Source organism: Microcaecilia unicolor, chromosome 7 (genome assembly GCF_901765095.1).
Source record: "Microcaecilia unicolor chromosome 7, aMicUni1.1, whole genome shotgun sequence".
NCBI classification, from domain to species: domain Eukaryota; kingdom Metazoa; phylum Chordata; class Amphibia; order Gymnophiona; family Siphonopidae; genus Microcaecilia; species Microcaecilia unicolor.
In genome coordinates, this window is record NC_044037.1 from 208,481,803 (window position 1) to 208,495,268 (window position 13,466).

The 13,466-nt window shown below is 39.7% G+C and overlaps 1 protein-coding gene across 3 annotated transcripts in view; it reads right to left on the bottom strand.

Annotated features, from left to right (window-relative positions):
- The window catches only part of GULP1 (GULP PTB domain containing engulfment adaptor 1), a 360,071-nt gene that overhangs the window by 8,700 nt on the left and 337,905 nt on the right, over positions 1–13,466 (bottom strand). The window lies entirely within an intron of this gene.

Here is a 13,466-nt window from a genome sequence, read left to right on the forward strand (position 1 = left end):
TTGGTTCAAGGACTTATGGACCTTTGGAACAATAAAAAAAAAAACAATAAAGGAGTCCAAAGGGTAACAACTTGTAGAACTATACTCTCCTATCTTGTAATAAAACCTTGGTCTCTCGCATCTTGTACTATTCAAGATATCCATTGTTTTAAATCATCCATAGGATCATCTGCCAAAAATCTATAATGTTCTCTATTGTTCAAATGGCTATATGCTGCTTCTAGATATTGGTCTCTGTTTTCCACCACAATGGAGCGATTCTTCTCACATTCTGACTTGAGCTGCTTCAAAGTGGTAAATTCCTGACTAGTCATGTTAACAAAATGTTTTCTAACATTCTTTAACTTCAACTTGGCAAATGTCCTTGGTAACTAAGCCTCTAAAAACTGCAATCGCTGGATCCATTGCTCCCGGAGGCATCCAAGTGGAGGAGCCTTGACATCCTCCACAGAAGGCTGAGTAAAAAAATAATTTAATCTGTAAATTGCATATGATCCTGGTTAAATCTCTCTGTGCTGTAAATTATCAAATGAAGTGGGCGAAACAAAAGTCAATCCTTTATTAAGAACAGATACTTGGTGGGTGGTAAAGGAATTGTTTGAGATGTTAACTACTAATAAGTCTTTGGGTTCCTGGATTATGTTTCGGGGCAACCTGATTTCTGATACTGTGCCCTGTTGCTCCCTGGGCTTGGTACCTGCCCCCTCACTGTCTCCTGTGACCCCTTCCCTGGGTTAGAACTAGTGACAGCAATGGGGACTGACAGCCATAGGAAAGTAGCATATTTCAAACAGTCTTCAGGTAAGCTTGCAGCCCACAGACCTTAACTTGGCAAGCATGATTTAAACAATGACAAGATCTGTGGAGAATTGTAGGTACAGGTTATACAGTGCAGGCATTTTATCACATGACATCATCCCTCAAGGTAAACTGCTGACGTTTTTATGCTTGTCATAAAACTATTTTCACAACTTATAAAGCTTTTACTGAAGAATGGATGCTTCTATTTATTTCTTGGCTTTTTAGTTCAGAAAAACTGTGTAATGTACACCTTTAGTACTCGGTAAACCTTACATTTATATAATTTCAGTAATTCCATGTTATGTTGATTTTGTTTCTAAAAACTGTCTAGAGATCTTATTCTAAAGTTTTCCATTTGCAGTTGTCCCTTCATCTTTCTGCCCAGTTTCCTTTTTTCTCGGTTGATTTAAACATTTCTTACATCTGCCAGCCAGATCAAGCAAATGGAATTATTTCACATCCAAGGGTATGATGTATAACATTTTCTTATTTTAGAAAATATCCATTTTCACAATTTCTTTCCTGCACTTTGTAGAAACCTTTTCTTGAGCTTAACTATAACAGATATCATTAGGGATATTCATTTATTTGTGTATATTCAGTTTTTTTTAGCTTACCTTAAAAAACTTAAATGTGTGCTAAACTGATTTGACATGGATTAACCCTCATATGGAAACAAAGGAGTGGTGTCACCCCAGAGAGGGACACCAATCACATGATTCCACAGCAAACACTTTATTCAATGGTATCTAGGCTATACTTAACTGATGTAGGCTGTTCCTTGCAACTGTATTTGGGAAGCTAGTACACTGTTACAAATAATGTGCTCTATATTTAATACTGTTTTCCGAGATACAGTCAATGAGGATAACGTATTTCATCAGTTATTCAGACCCCTGAGGCAGGCATTCAGCTAAACATGGCCAGATCGAGTCAGCATTTGAATATTTCACAAATATGAATTAATACAATTGTTACTACTTCTAATACTAAGGGGACTACTTACTAACCTGCTCTATGGTTTTGTGTTTGACATGCATTAATTTTTGGGGATCATTTCCAGTAATTTTGGGAAGGCATGTGATTGTTGCTCTACATTAATGGCATGGACAACATGATGGAATGCACTTAGGTAGACCTCTGAAGGTGTAGGTAAATGTGTGCAACGATCTCTGTGTTAACTACACAGAACACTCCTTGTCCATTCCTCACCTACAGCACTCCCCCTGTAGGAATTTACATATTATGCTAAAATTAAAAACATGCTAATAGTTAACTAAAGCTACAGTAAACACCTAGGAGCCTATTTATTAAGCTGTGCTAACTCTATAATATAGGAATTACCATGCACTAATAGTACAGGCCTGCACTAACAGTTAATAGAACACATTAACTGTTGGCATGTTATACAATTCCTGTGTTACTACTACTTAACATTTATAAAGCGCTACCAGGGTTACGCAGCGCTGTATAATTTAACACAGACAGTCCCTGCTCGAAGGAGCTTACAATCCAAAGGGCAAAAAAGTGCAGTCAATCAAATTGGGGCAGTCTAGATTTCCTGAATAGATGAATAATGGTTAGGTGCCGAAAGTGACATTGAAGAGGTGGGCTTTGAGCAAAGATTTGAAGATGAGCAGGGAGGGGGCTTGGCGTATGGGCTCAGGGAGTTCATTCCAAGCATAGGGTGAGGAAAGGCAGAAAGGGCGGAGCCTGGAGTTGGCGGTGGTGGAGAAGGGTACTGAGAGGAGGGATTTGTTCTGTGAGCGGAGGTTACGGGTAGGAGCATAAGGGGAGATGAGGGTAGAGAGGTAATGAGGGGCTGCAGATTGAGTGCATTTGAAGGTTAATAAGAGAAGTTTGAAATGTATGCGGTACCTGATCGGAAGCCAGTGAAGTGACTTGAGGAGAGGGGTGATATGAGCATATCGGTCTAGGCAGCATTAAACTGTTAATGCAGGAAATATCAATTTGAGGCATGGAATGGGAATGGACAGTACATTAAAGTTAAAGCAGCGGTTGTTACTCCATGTTAGCTGCTAACATGACATACAGCAGCAGTAGGTGAGAAGCCTATTATACTGTAGGAAGGTCACAGTACAGCATAGTTTTACAGAACTGCAGAAAGCTGCTGTGCTTGCATGTTTAGAACCCTCTATTTTCTGTGTCAGTAGGGACCTTTAAAGAGCAACATCACAGAACATGGTTGGGGATAGAATAAAACATGCAATGGGGGCACTCAAGGAGGAGTTTGCTCACTCTGACTCAGAAGGACATTAACATCTGACCATTAACCTCTCCAAGATCATTCTGTGGAGAATGCACAATGGCTGCAATACACAGGCCATTTTTCTTTTTAGAAACATATCCAAGTGTTAATAGCGGCACCTTTGTGCATGCATTATATACCCAATTTCAGAAAGCTGTTATTTACACATAGAGATCCACACCATGCACAGGTTTCAAGAGCGTGGTTTGGTGGTGGCTTGGGTGGGACTAAAATCTACACATGCATTCTCCTTTTTTTAGTGGAAATACATGCCTGGGACAAATGTCCATGTCAAGCTTTTCTGCCAATGTTTTATAGGAGCATTTTAGGACATCATTCCACTTAGTCCCATGTAGTTTTATTTCCCCCTCCAAAATGAAAAAAAAAAATTAAATTGCAGCCTAACTACTTGTTTGGTGGCACTAACGTGTGTAGGTTTGTAAAATGGGGCAGCTACAGCAGAAGTGGTGCCACTTATACCTAGAAGGTGTGAAATCACCACTTTGAAGTGTAAGTGCTGACAACTCCAGGTAGAAGCTGCCTGGGTCATGCCATTCATTTTTTTCAACATGTATATTTGTACAATGGCTGCTCTCACTGCACATGCCAGCATATAAACATACATTCTTGCAGCTATTTTAGAAAAAACTGCATTGTTTTTCTAAAATACCACTTAAATTGAGCACACCCTCACCTGGACATCTCAATTCTGATCTCTATTTTCTATATAAAATGGGCTCATACAACAGAGTGTTAGAAAGGACGTCCAATTCAGAATATGGATGTCTAAGTCTATGTCAGATATGGCCTTCCATTTCTCAGGTATTATAGAACAGGATCTGTTGACATACAGCCTGTTCTAAAATACTTGAGAAATGGACATCCAAGCGGAGGCTACGGCCAGCATGAACATCCATTTTATAAACTGAAAAGTTCAAACTATGAATGGGGCAAAACAAGGGACATGGACGTTTGTGTAGCAGCTGAGGAACATGAATATTATAAAATGGTCGCACAGATGTCCATGTGAAGGAGTAGTCTAATAGTTAGAGCAGCCTGCTGATAACCAGGGCAGAGAACTAAAGGCTGCTGATTCAAGTATCACTGTAGCTTTTTCTAATTTTTGTTACTTAATTGTGCGCCCTCCAGGGACAGGAAAATACCTATGACTTCCCTTACACTGAACTACTCATTTGGAGTACCTTTCTGTAACCTGGATGTGCCAAGTACCAGGTCTAAATATGGATGACCATCTTTTTGAACATTGACATCTCTTCCCTTTCTGAAATCAGAGTTGGATGTCCACCGTTTGGCCCCTTCCTAATCCCACTCAGAACATGCCTTGCCTATCCCCCCTTGCCATATGAACACACAGCAGTTTTAGATATCCATATCCTGGTTTTATAAAATTAGGTTTTGGATGTCCATGCAATATGAATACCTAATGCTGAATTTCAGATGTCCATATCCTGGCTTTATAAAATTAGGTTTTGGATGTCCATGCAATATGGATATTTAATGCTGATTTTCAGATGTACAAAACACAAATAGAGCTTCTAAAATAATCACCAAAGTCTGCTACTGCCTCTGAGCTTACAATCAAAACAAGAGGTCTGTTCCAATAAGCTTTTCAGTTCAAATCACTCATTAGCCTCTAGCTTATAATTTGGGCGCTAACATTTACATACTGAATATGCTTGTAAATAATTAGAATGATAGCATATATGTGTGTATGTGGGTATTTATGGGCGTAAATGCCAAAAATCTGCTTTAGCACTATTTTGTAAATATGCACATATCTTGCATAGTGTGTATATTGCACGTAGATAAACATATAGGTGGAGTGTGGGTAGAATGTTGATTCAACTCATCTGTATAACTTATAGAATACTGTAAGTTTTGCATATCTTTGGCATTTAGGTATGAGCTCCATGGCAGGTGATAAGTGGTTGTACCTAAATTATAGGTGCATATTTCACCTGTTAGACTAGTACTCTATAAAGCAAAATAAGCTCCTTTATAGAATAGCTACCACATAGGTGCCCTCTAGATGGAAAACAATATGGGTACCTTGTTATATAATTACCCCAAGAATGCAATGTCAATAATAGAAAATATGTCTAGGAACCTATTCCTTGATTTTACCTTCTAACTAAGGGGGATATTTATCAAAAGTGCTAACATCTACTGTCAGGCATTAACTTGCATGGTCATTAAATAGGTTGCATTAATCTCAAAGCAGACAATTTACTAGCATGTACAAACATGGTTTTCATGAAGACATGGTTCTTTGCTATCTTAGGTTTCCTTTTCAAGTGCTTTATTACAGCCTGAAGTCACCAGTACCATTGTGAAACAGAGCACCAACAGGAATGACTGGAAATCACTTCTGCCATGTGAAGGCAAGGCAGATGGAGTACAAGAATGAAAGGTTGGGAGTGGATGGACATGGGGCCCGGGAAGATTTGCTACATTTCTTTTTCATGATGGGGGTGAGGCTTAAGCACTATGTAAGCCACAGAGGAGGGAGTGAGGGTAAATGGACAAAGGGTCTAGGAGCCAGTATGGAGGCAGCTTAAGAAAGTCACTGAGATCTAACTTCCTTGAGTCAGATAACACAAACATTTGAGACTGCAACTAACAAACTTTCCTTCAGATCTCAGGAACCCAAATGAGCTTTGTTGACTGAGTGAATTGCGGTTAGTATCTGGAGCTAAGGAAAGTTTTCAACCAAGATTCCATGTGATGTCTGAACCCAGCCCAAATCTGTATATATATCTTGCAATTTGAGATGCATGAATTTAGCTAGGTAGAGGGAGAAATTTTTAGCCTGGTTAGAATTTTCAGGCTTATTTTAGAAGTTAGCTGGATAATTTTTTGAAAATCTACCACACAGTGTCTTCTTAAAACCATCTTCATGCACACAGATTTGCATTAACATTAATGACAAATACAGTTTGACTAAATTTTGTAATGAAATACGCAAAGATTAAAAGTAGCAGCAAAAAATAAGAGATGAAGGCAATTAGCAAACACAATAAAACAATATACACTGCTTCAATAGCTTTTGGGCTTGCAGGTAGTATATAAGAAATTAAATATTAATAAACGAATTAAATTTTTTTAAAGAGCAAGCAAATAGAAAAGCATGCAAATATCTGAAGCTGTGTGAGTGTTGGTTGTGAGAGGTGTGATATGTTTAAGGGTGAGAGATCAAGATAGGTGGAGAAAAGGAGTGGGTAGGAATAGGAAGGACAGGTGGGATTATGAAGTGAAATGTACTACATTCATAAAATAAAACTTATTACATTTGAGATTATATACAAACAGGTGAACATAACTAAATAATATATATTATGATATACTAACCATCGCTGACGCTACCCATGTTTGAAAGCATAAGAAGATAAAAGAATTGTTAGAAACAATATGAATACTGGATGTGATATGTCAATACAAATAGTGGATATAGTATGTCAAAACACAATCATAAAATAATTTAAATTAATTACAAACTTATATTATGCCCCTTTAATTCTACTTGTCCATTGTCCACTGATGCCATATACGATAGAATTCCTTACTGGCAATAACATCGAGGAGGCAAATTTAAATGACAGTGGACAAACACTCTACCTTGTCAGTTAAGAGTCCACATAGAAATTAATAGTTGACCCTGTAGCTATCAATACAATTCAAAATATCTGTACATTCATACAACCAGGTAGAACATTATACTTACAGTGTGAATCTATTGTGTTACATTAAAAAATGCATTCTGGCATATTAAGTAAAGAATAAAATAGGTTTTTCCAATCTTAGTGCTTCTTTTACGATAGTGATTCCCACAAAGCAAATAAGAGGAAGTCCATAGTGGGCTTCCTCTCATTTGCTGTGCAGGAATCGCTAACACGGCTTTGTAAAAGAAGCCCTTAATCACTTTGAAAACAGGTAGAACAGTAGCTGTAAAATGAACCTCACAGAGATGCCAACATGTCTTATATGCAGCGAAGGGCGACTAAAATGACAGCGGGGATGGGACGACTTCCCTATGAAGAAAGATTAAGGAGGTTAGGGCTATTCAGCTTGGAGAAGAGACGGCTGAGGGGAGACATGATAGAGGTATATAAAATAATGAGTGGAGTGGAACAGGTGGATGTGAAGTGTCTGTTCACGCTTTCCAAAAATACTAGGACTAGGGGGCATGCGATGAAACTACAGTGTAGTAAATTTAAAACAAATCGGAGAAAACTTTTCTTCACCCAACGTATAATTAAACTCTGGAATTCGTTGCCGGAGAAAGTGGTGAAGGTGGTTAGCTTAGCAGAGTTTAAAAAGGGGTTGGACGGTTTCCTGAAGGACAAGTCCATAAACCTCTACTAAATGGACTTGGGAAAAATCCACAATTCCGGGAATAACATGTATAGAATGTTTGTACGTTTGGGAAGCTTGCCAGGTGCCCTTGGTCTGGATTGGCCGCTGTCGTGGACAGGATGCTGGGCTCGATGGACCCTTGGTCTTTTCTCAGTATGGCATTACTTATATACTTATGTCCTGACTCTATATAAATAATCCATCTCTACCAGATAGATTCTTTAAACCATGTTGGCATCTGAGATTCAATAGCAACTGTTCTGCTTTAAAGTATTGAAGGTAAGTAGAAACTGTTTTCTTCTTATTTATTGAGTACACTGAAAGAAAATTGGAAAGTTTTTGTTTCTACTATACAATGATTTTGTATATTAGACACATTTCCCCTAATTATATAAAAGTTGCCATAAATTGTGTGTGCAAATTTGGGCATGCGCCTAATTTGTGCATGCAATTTAACAGAATAACAAGCCAATTCGTCCCAATAATTGGCTTTTTACAAGCAATTATTGGCACTAATTGAAATCAATTATCATTTTGGCGTATGATCCATGCCTAAATTTTACTTGCATCCTGGAAAAGGGGGCATGGATATGGGAGGATGGTGGGCGTTTTGGGATGGAGCGTAGGCGTGGATTTCAGTTATGCACACAATTATGGAATAAGGAGGTTCCACATGTAAATTTAGGTGGGGCATTTGCACCACATTTTTGTTGGTGCAAATGGACACACTTAGATTTATGTGCAACCTTTGTACTTAAGCATTATTCTAACTTTAGGCATGGCTTATAGAAAAGTGCTTACATGGTTTTCTTCCACGTCAACTTTTTTAAGTGCAATTTATAGAATTCACCCCATACTGTTAAGTGCAATGTAATTCTTGGATGCACAAGTGTACCTTTTCCACTTTCTTGGGAAGGTAGATATTTTGGATTATATTGATGAACACTTGAATCTGTGTCTGTGGTGGACTCTTTGCTGACAGCTTAGAATACTTTATAAAATGAGTGATAAAAATCAAGAAGCAAATTTTTCAAATATCATATGATCATTATCAAAATCTTTCAATTGAGAGTCCACATACGGCAATAATTGGTGGCAATATAGGATTAATAGTGTTTGATATAATCAAAGCCAAAATTCCAAACCCCTCCCTCTCAGGAGGAGAAAACAGTAGCTTTTTCACCAAGACACTCTGCTTTCACCTTGCCTCCCTCAATGATTTTGGGCTTGGCACAACAATAGAACTGAGCCTTAACTGATAGAGATAGAACATTTTTAGGTGTGGGGGATTTTTTTTTATTGTTGGTACACTGCTGAAAACATAAGCTTCAATGGCCCTTTCCTTTCTGAACCTCTAACCACCATGGAAGCAAATGCAAATCTGTAAAATTCCCCTTGTTCCTTTTTTTTTTTTGTAAATTTTTGGCTAATATTTTCCACGTTCATCATATTCCTGTTAAGTTTTATGTGCCATGTGCCTAGGTATGGTCTGGAAGGATCAGGAGAGTTGGGAAATCCATTGGGGTAATTTGGGAAAGTAGAAAATGACTCCATAAAGAAATCAGACCTGTTAAGACAGAGGATTTGGGGTCCCTCACTAATTGCAAAATCTATTGCAGGCTGCTCAGATGCATCCAAACCTTTTTTTTTTCTTTCTTTCATGATTTATTTAGGGGCCCTTTTACCAACCTGTGGAAAAAAGGGTCCTGCGCTGGTGGCTGTTTTCCCCATGCACCAGGACCCTTTTTACCACAGTGGGTAAAAAGACCCCAGGCACACATGGCCATGTGGTAAGAGAAATCTTACCACATGGTCATGCGACAGGGAGCCCTTACCACCACAGGGCTCCTGATCTAACCCAGCAGTAACCGGGCATCGATTACTGCCAGGTTACTACCGCACAAGCTATTTCTGGGGCTATTCTTTTCCCTCCAGAAATGGCATGCTCAGGGTGGGACTACCGCTGGCAACTACACTGGGCCAGTGGTAGTCCCAAAAGAGCGAGCAGTAAAAGCCCCTTAGTTAGTTAATTAGGGGCCCTTTTACTGAAGGGAGCTACTGCACAAACACATTACAGCATTGTTCAGTAATTTCCCTGTTATCAAACATTAAACCATGCATTAAGAATTTTCAGAAAATATTTCTGGGAGGGTGTGTGGCATGAGCAAGAAATGGGTGTGTTTGATTAGCGAGGATAATGTAGGAGCACTTACTGCCTTTGAAATAGGAGATGCTAAGTGCTCCTGCATTAAGGTTTTGCAGGTCTTGTGCACAAATGGAAATTGTGCTGTTCAAGGCAAAGTATAGTGTAGCTTAAACAACCAGCTAAACCATTCCCGAGTAGATAAAACATGTGGGCAGAACAGCAACATTAGCATAAGACCTGCAAAAACAACAAAAAAAAGAAAATAGGCTACCAAACAAATTGTGCTAAATTTGCAGGTAGCACACAGGAAAATGCCATGTTAAGCTGTATTACCTACACATTTTAGTAAAAAGGCCCTTTGGTACGTTAATTATTGGGATTTATCAACTGTCTTTATGACGAGATTCACCCAAGTTGGTGTAGGCTGAACTCCTCCAGATCAAATATTTTACTAGGCTGTTGATGGGTAAAATGGAAACAACATACAGCCTAAGACTGGGTTTCATCCGTTCTTTGGACATATAGATGCAGGAAACAGAATAGATTATTCTTTGACAATTAGGCCTATCTGGATTTTTAAAACTTACATAACCAACCCACATGAGGTGAGCATGTGCGTATGTGTAGCAGCTATCTATTAAAATATCCTCTCATTAGAATTGCTAAATACCAGATGGACAAGTGTGAATATTATTTAACTGAGCAGTCAAGATCAACTGTGTATTATGTTAGTTTACTGTCTTCCAACTTGTTGGAGAATCTGATTGGATTTCCTGCAGAATTATGCACTCACTTAGATTCTTTCAGATGGAAGGTTTTAAAATTAACATAGAAAGACCTTCACTTCAGAAAACACTGTTTTTTTTAATCTCATCTCTGTCTATTAGGGTCTTTTCTTGGATATTTATTGATCCTACTCATAGAGCTGCTCATATTTTAGATCCCACATGTTGTTTTCATTACAGTGATGCCATCCTGATAGTTACAGATCTGCTTGTTTCTCCAATATCATGGTCTGACCATTACCTTTTAAAGCTTCCCCTTGTTAATCTTTTCCTTTTATCTCAAGATAAGACAGACCCAAAGTGGCTCTACATTAGCAGGAGAATTGACTTTGATAAATGTGTTAAATTAGTAAGAAAGGGTATAATGATAAACTAATGGATTTCTTAGTAAATTCCTGGAATAAGGATTTAAGCAGAGCTTAGACCCGACTGCTCCAGTTAAAACTTGGCAAATATACCCTGGCTGGGAACCTTGCGACTTGGTTCTCTTCAACATGTTCTTATAGCTAATAATTGATGATCTTTATTGTGATTTAAATATAAGATAGTGGGGGGGGGGGGGGGGGGGGGGTTGTTCACGTTTAAAAAAATAGCTTACAGAACAGATCTTAGGTAACAAATCTGATTACAGTTTTATAAAATACAGGAAAAATGAATTATACCTTTGCACTTTAACAATTCTGTGGTAATATTATAGATACTGAATTCAAATTTCATATTTCTTTCATGAGAAAATTAATTTTTTCAATCAATTTCTTCATTTTTTTTTAGACATGTGGAGGGGATTTTTGATATATTTAAGTACAATTTTAGACATTTTATGAAAAATGTCAAACGTTTTGTTTCAAATATGGCCATTTGCTAAATGTTTTTTCTGCTCAGTGTGTCTATCTTTTAGGACCATTTTTGCAAAATGTCTAAGGGAAAAATGCACAAAAACAAGCCATTGAGCCATATGGGGGAGGAAGCATTCTTAGTAGACTGTCCACACAGACATCCCAGTAGAGCAGTGGGGCACCCTTAGACAGCACTGCAGTGGACTTCACATAAAAGGTCCCAGGCATACATCTCACCATTATATTTTATGATGAGCCTTCCAAAAACGTACTGTACCCAACTGTACACCACTACAATAGCCCTTATGTCTGCAGGTGTCACCTATATGTAGGTACAGTAGGTATTTAGTGTTTTTTTGGAGGGCTCATACGTTCCACCACAAGTATACCAGAGTGGGATAGAGGTCTGGGTCCTCTTTGCACTGACCACTAGGCTACTCCTGAGACCTTCTTGCTGCTCTAATAGGAATGGCCATGATATCTGAAGCTGTCATAGAGCGTGGTATGTATTGTCACTGTTACATAACATAGTAACATAGTAGATGATGGCAGAAAAAGATCTGCGCGGTCCATCCAGTCTGCCCAACAAGATAACTCATATGTGCTACTTTTTGTGTAAACCCTACTTTGATTTGTACCTGTGCTCTTCAGGGCACAGACCGTATAAGTCTGCCCAGCACTATCCCTGCCTCTCAACCACCAGCCCAGCCAGACCGTATAAGTCTGCCCAGCTTAGCCTCGCCTCCCAACCACCGGCTCTGGCACAGACCGTACAAGTCTGCCCAGCTTAGCCTCGCCTCCCAACCACCGGCTCTGGCACAGACCGTACAAGTCTGCCCAGCACTATCCCCGCCTCCCAACCACCAGTCCCGGCACAGGCCGTATAAGTCTTCCCAGCACTATCCCCGCCTCCCTACCACCAGCCCCGCCTCCCGATCTTGACTAAGCTCCTGAGGATCCATTCCTTCGGCACAGGATTCCTTTATGCCTATCCCACGCATGTTTGAATTCCGTTACCGTTTTCATTCCCACCACCTCCCGCGGGAGGGCATTCCAAGCATCCACCACTCTCTCCGTGAAAAAATACTTAAGAGGCTGGGAGCGGTTCAGTGACCACTGGGAGAGTAAGGGGGATTATGCCTTAAATCCCCCTCCAGTGGTCATTTGATCATTTAGGGCACCTTTTAATCACTTTAGTCCTGACTGAAACAGGTCTAGCCAAAAACATTTTAATTTTGGCCCTAGATGTTTTCATTTTGTTTCATGTCCTGCCGAAAAAATGCCCCCTTGAAATTTGGATGTACTGTGGAGCAGGTGGGTTGGCTGGGTGGCGTTGCTGAGGCTTTTTTCTCCACTGCAAAGCATGGTGAGTCGTTGTAGCAGGGGATATAGCTTGTTCTCTTGTTTTTGTATATATGCACAGTAGGTGTGAGGCTGTGGTTTGAGTTTCTAGTTATTTTTAGAGCTTGAGTGAACTAGTAGTGTAATAGATACACCATTTATAAAAAAAATTATAAGGTGTTCTAGAGAAGGCTTCAACCTCTAGGTATCATAATGTTGAATATAAGGATTTTTTAATGCGAACAGGTTTGGAGTTCCCACAGTATGCCATTTTAAGCTGTGTTCTGCATGTGTTAGTTCCTAACGCATCTTAATCTGCAAATGAACCTTTTCCGGAGATGCAAAGGCAGTAGAACGAGAGGACATGAAATGAGATTGAAGGGGGGCAGACTCAAGAAAAATGTCAGGAAGTATTTTTTCACGGAGAGAGTAGTGGATGCTTGGAATGCCATCCCGCAGGAGGTGGTGGAAATGAAAACGGTAACGGAATTCAAACATGCGTGGGATAAACATAAAGGAATCCTGTTCAGAAGGAATGGATCCTAAGGAGCTTAGCCGAGATTGGGTGGCAGAGCCGGTGGCGGGAGACAGAGATGGTGCTGTGCAGACTTATACGGTCTGTGCCAGAGCCGGTGGTGGGAGGCGTGACTGGTGGTTGGGAGGCGGGGATAGTGCTGGGTAGACTTATACGGTCTGTGCCAGAACTGGTGGTGGGAGGCGGGGCTGGTGGTTGGGAGGCAGGGATAGTGCTGGGCAGACTTATACGGTCTGTGCCCTGAAAAGGACAGGTACAAATCAAGGTAAGGTATACACAAAAAGTAGCACATGTGAGTTTATCTTGTTGGGCAGACTGGATGGACCGTGCAGGTCTTTTTCTGCCGTCATCTACTATGTTACTATGTGTTGAAAATCAC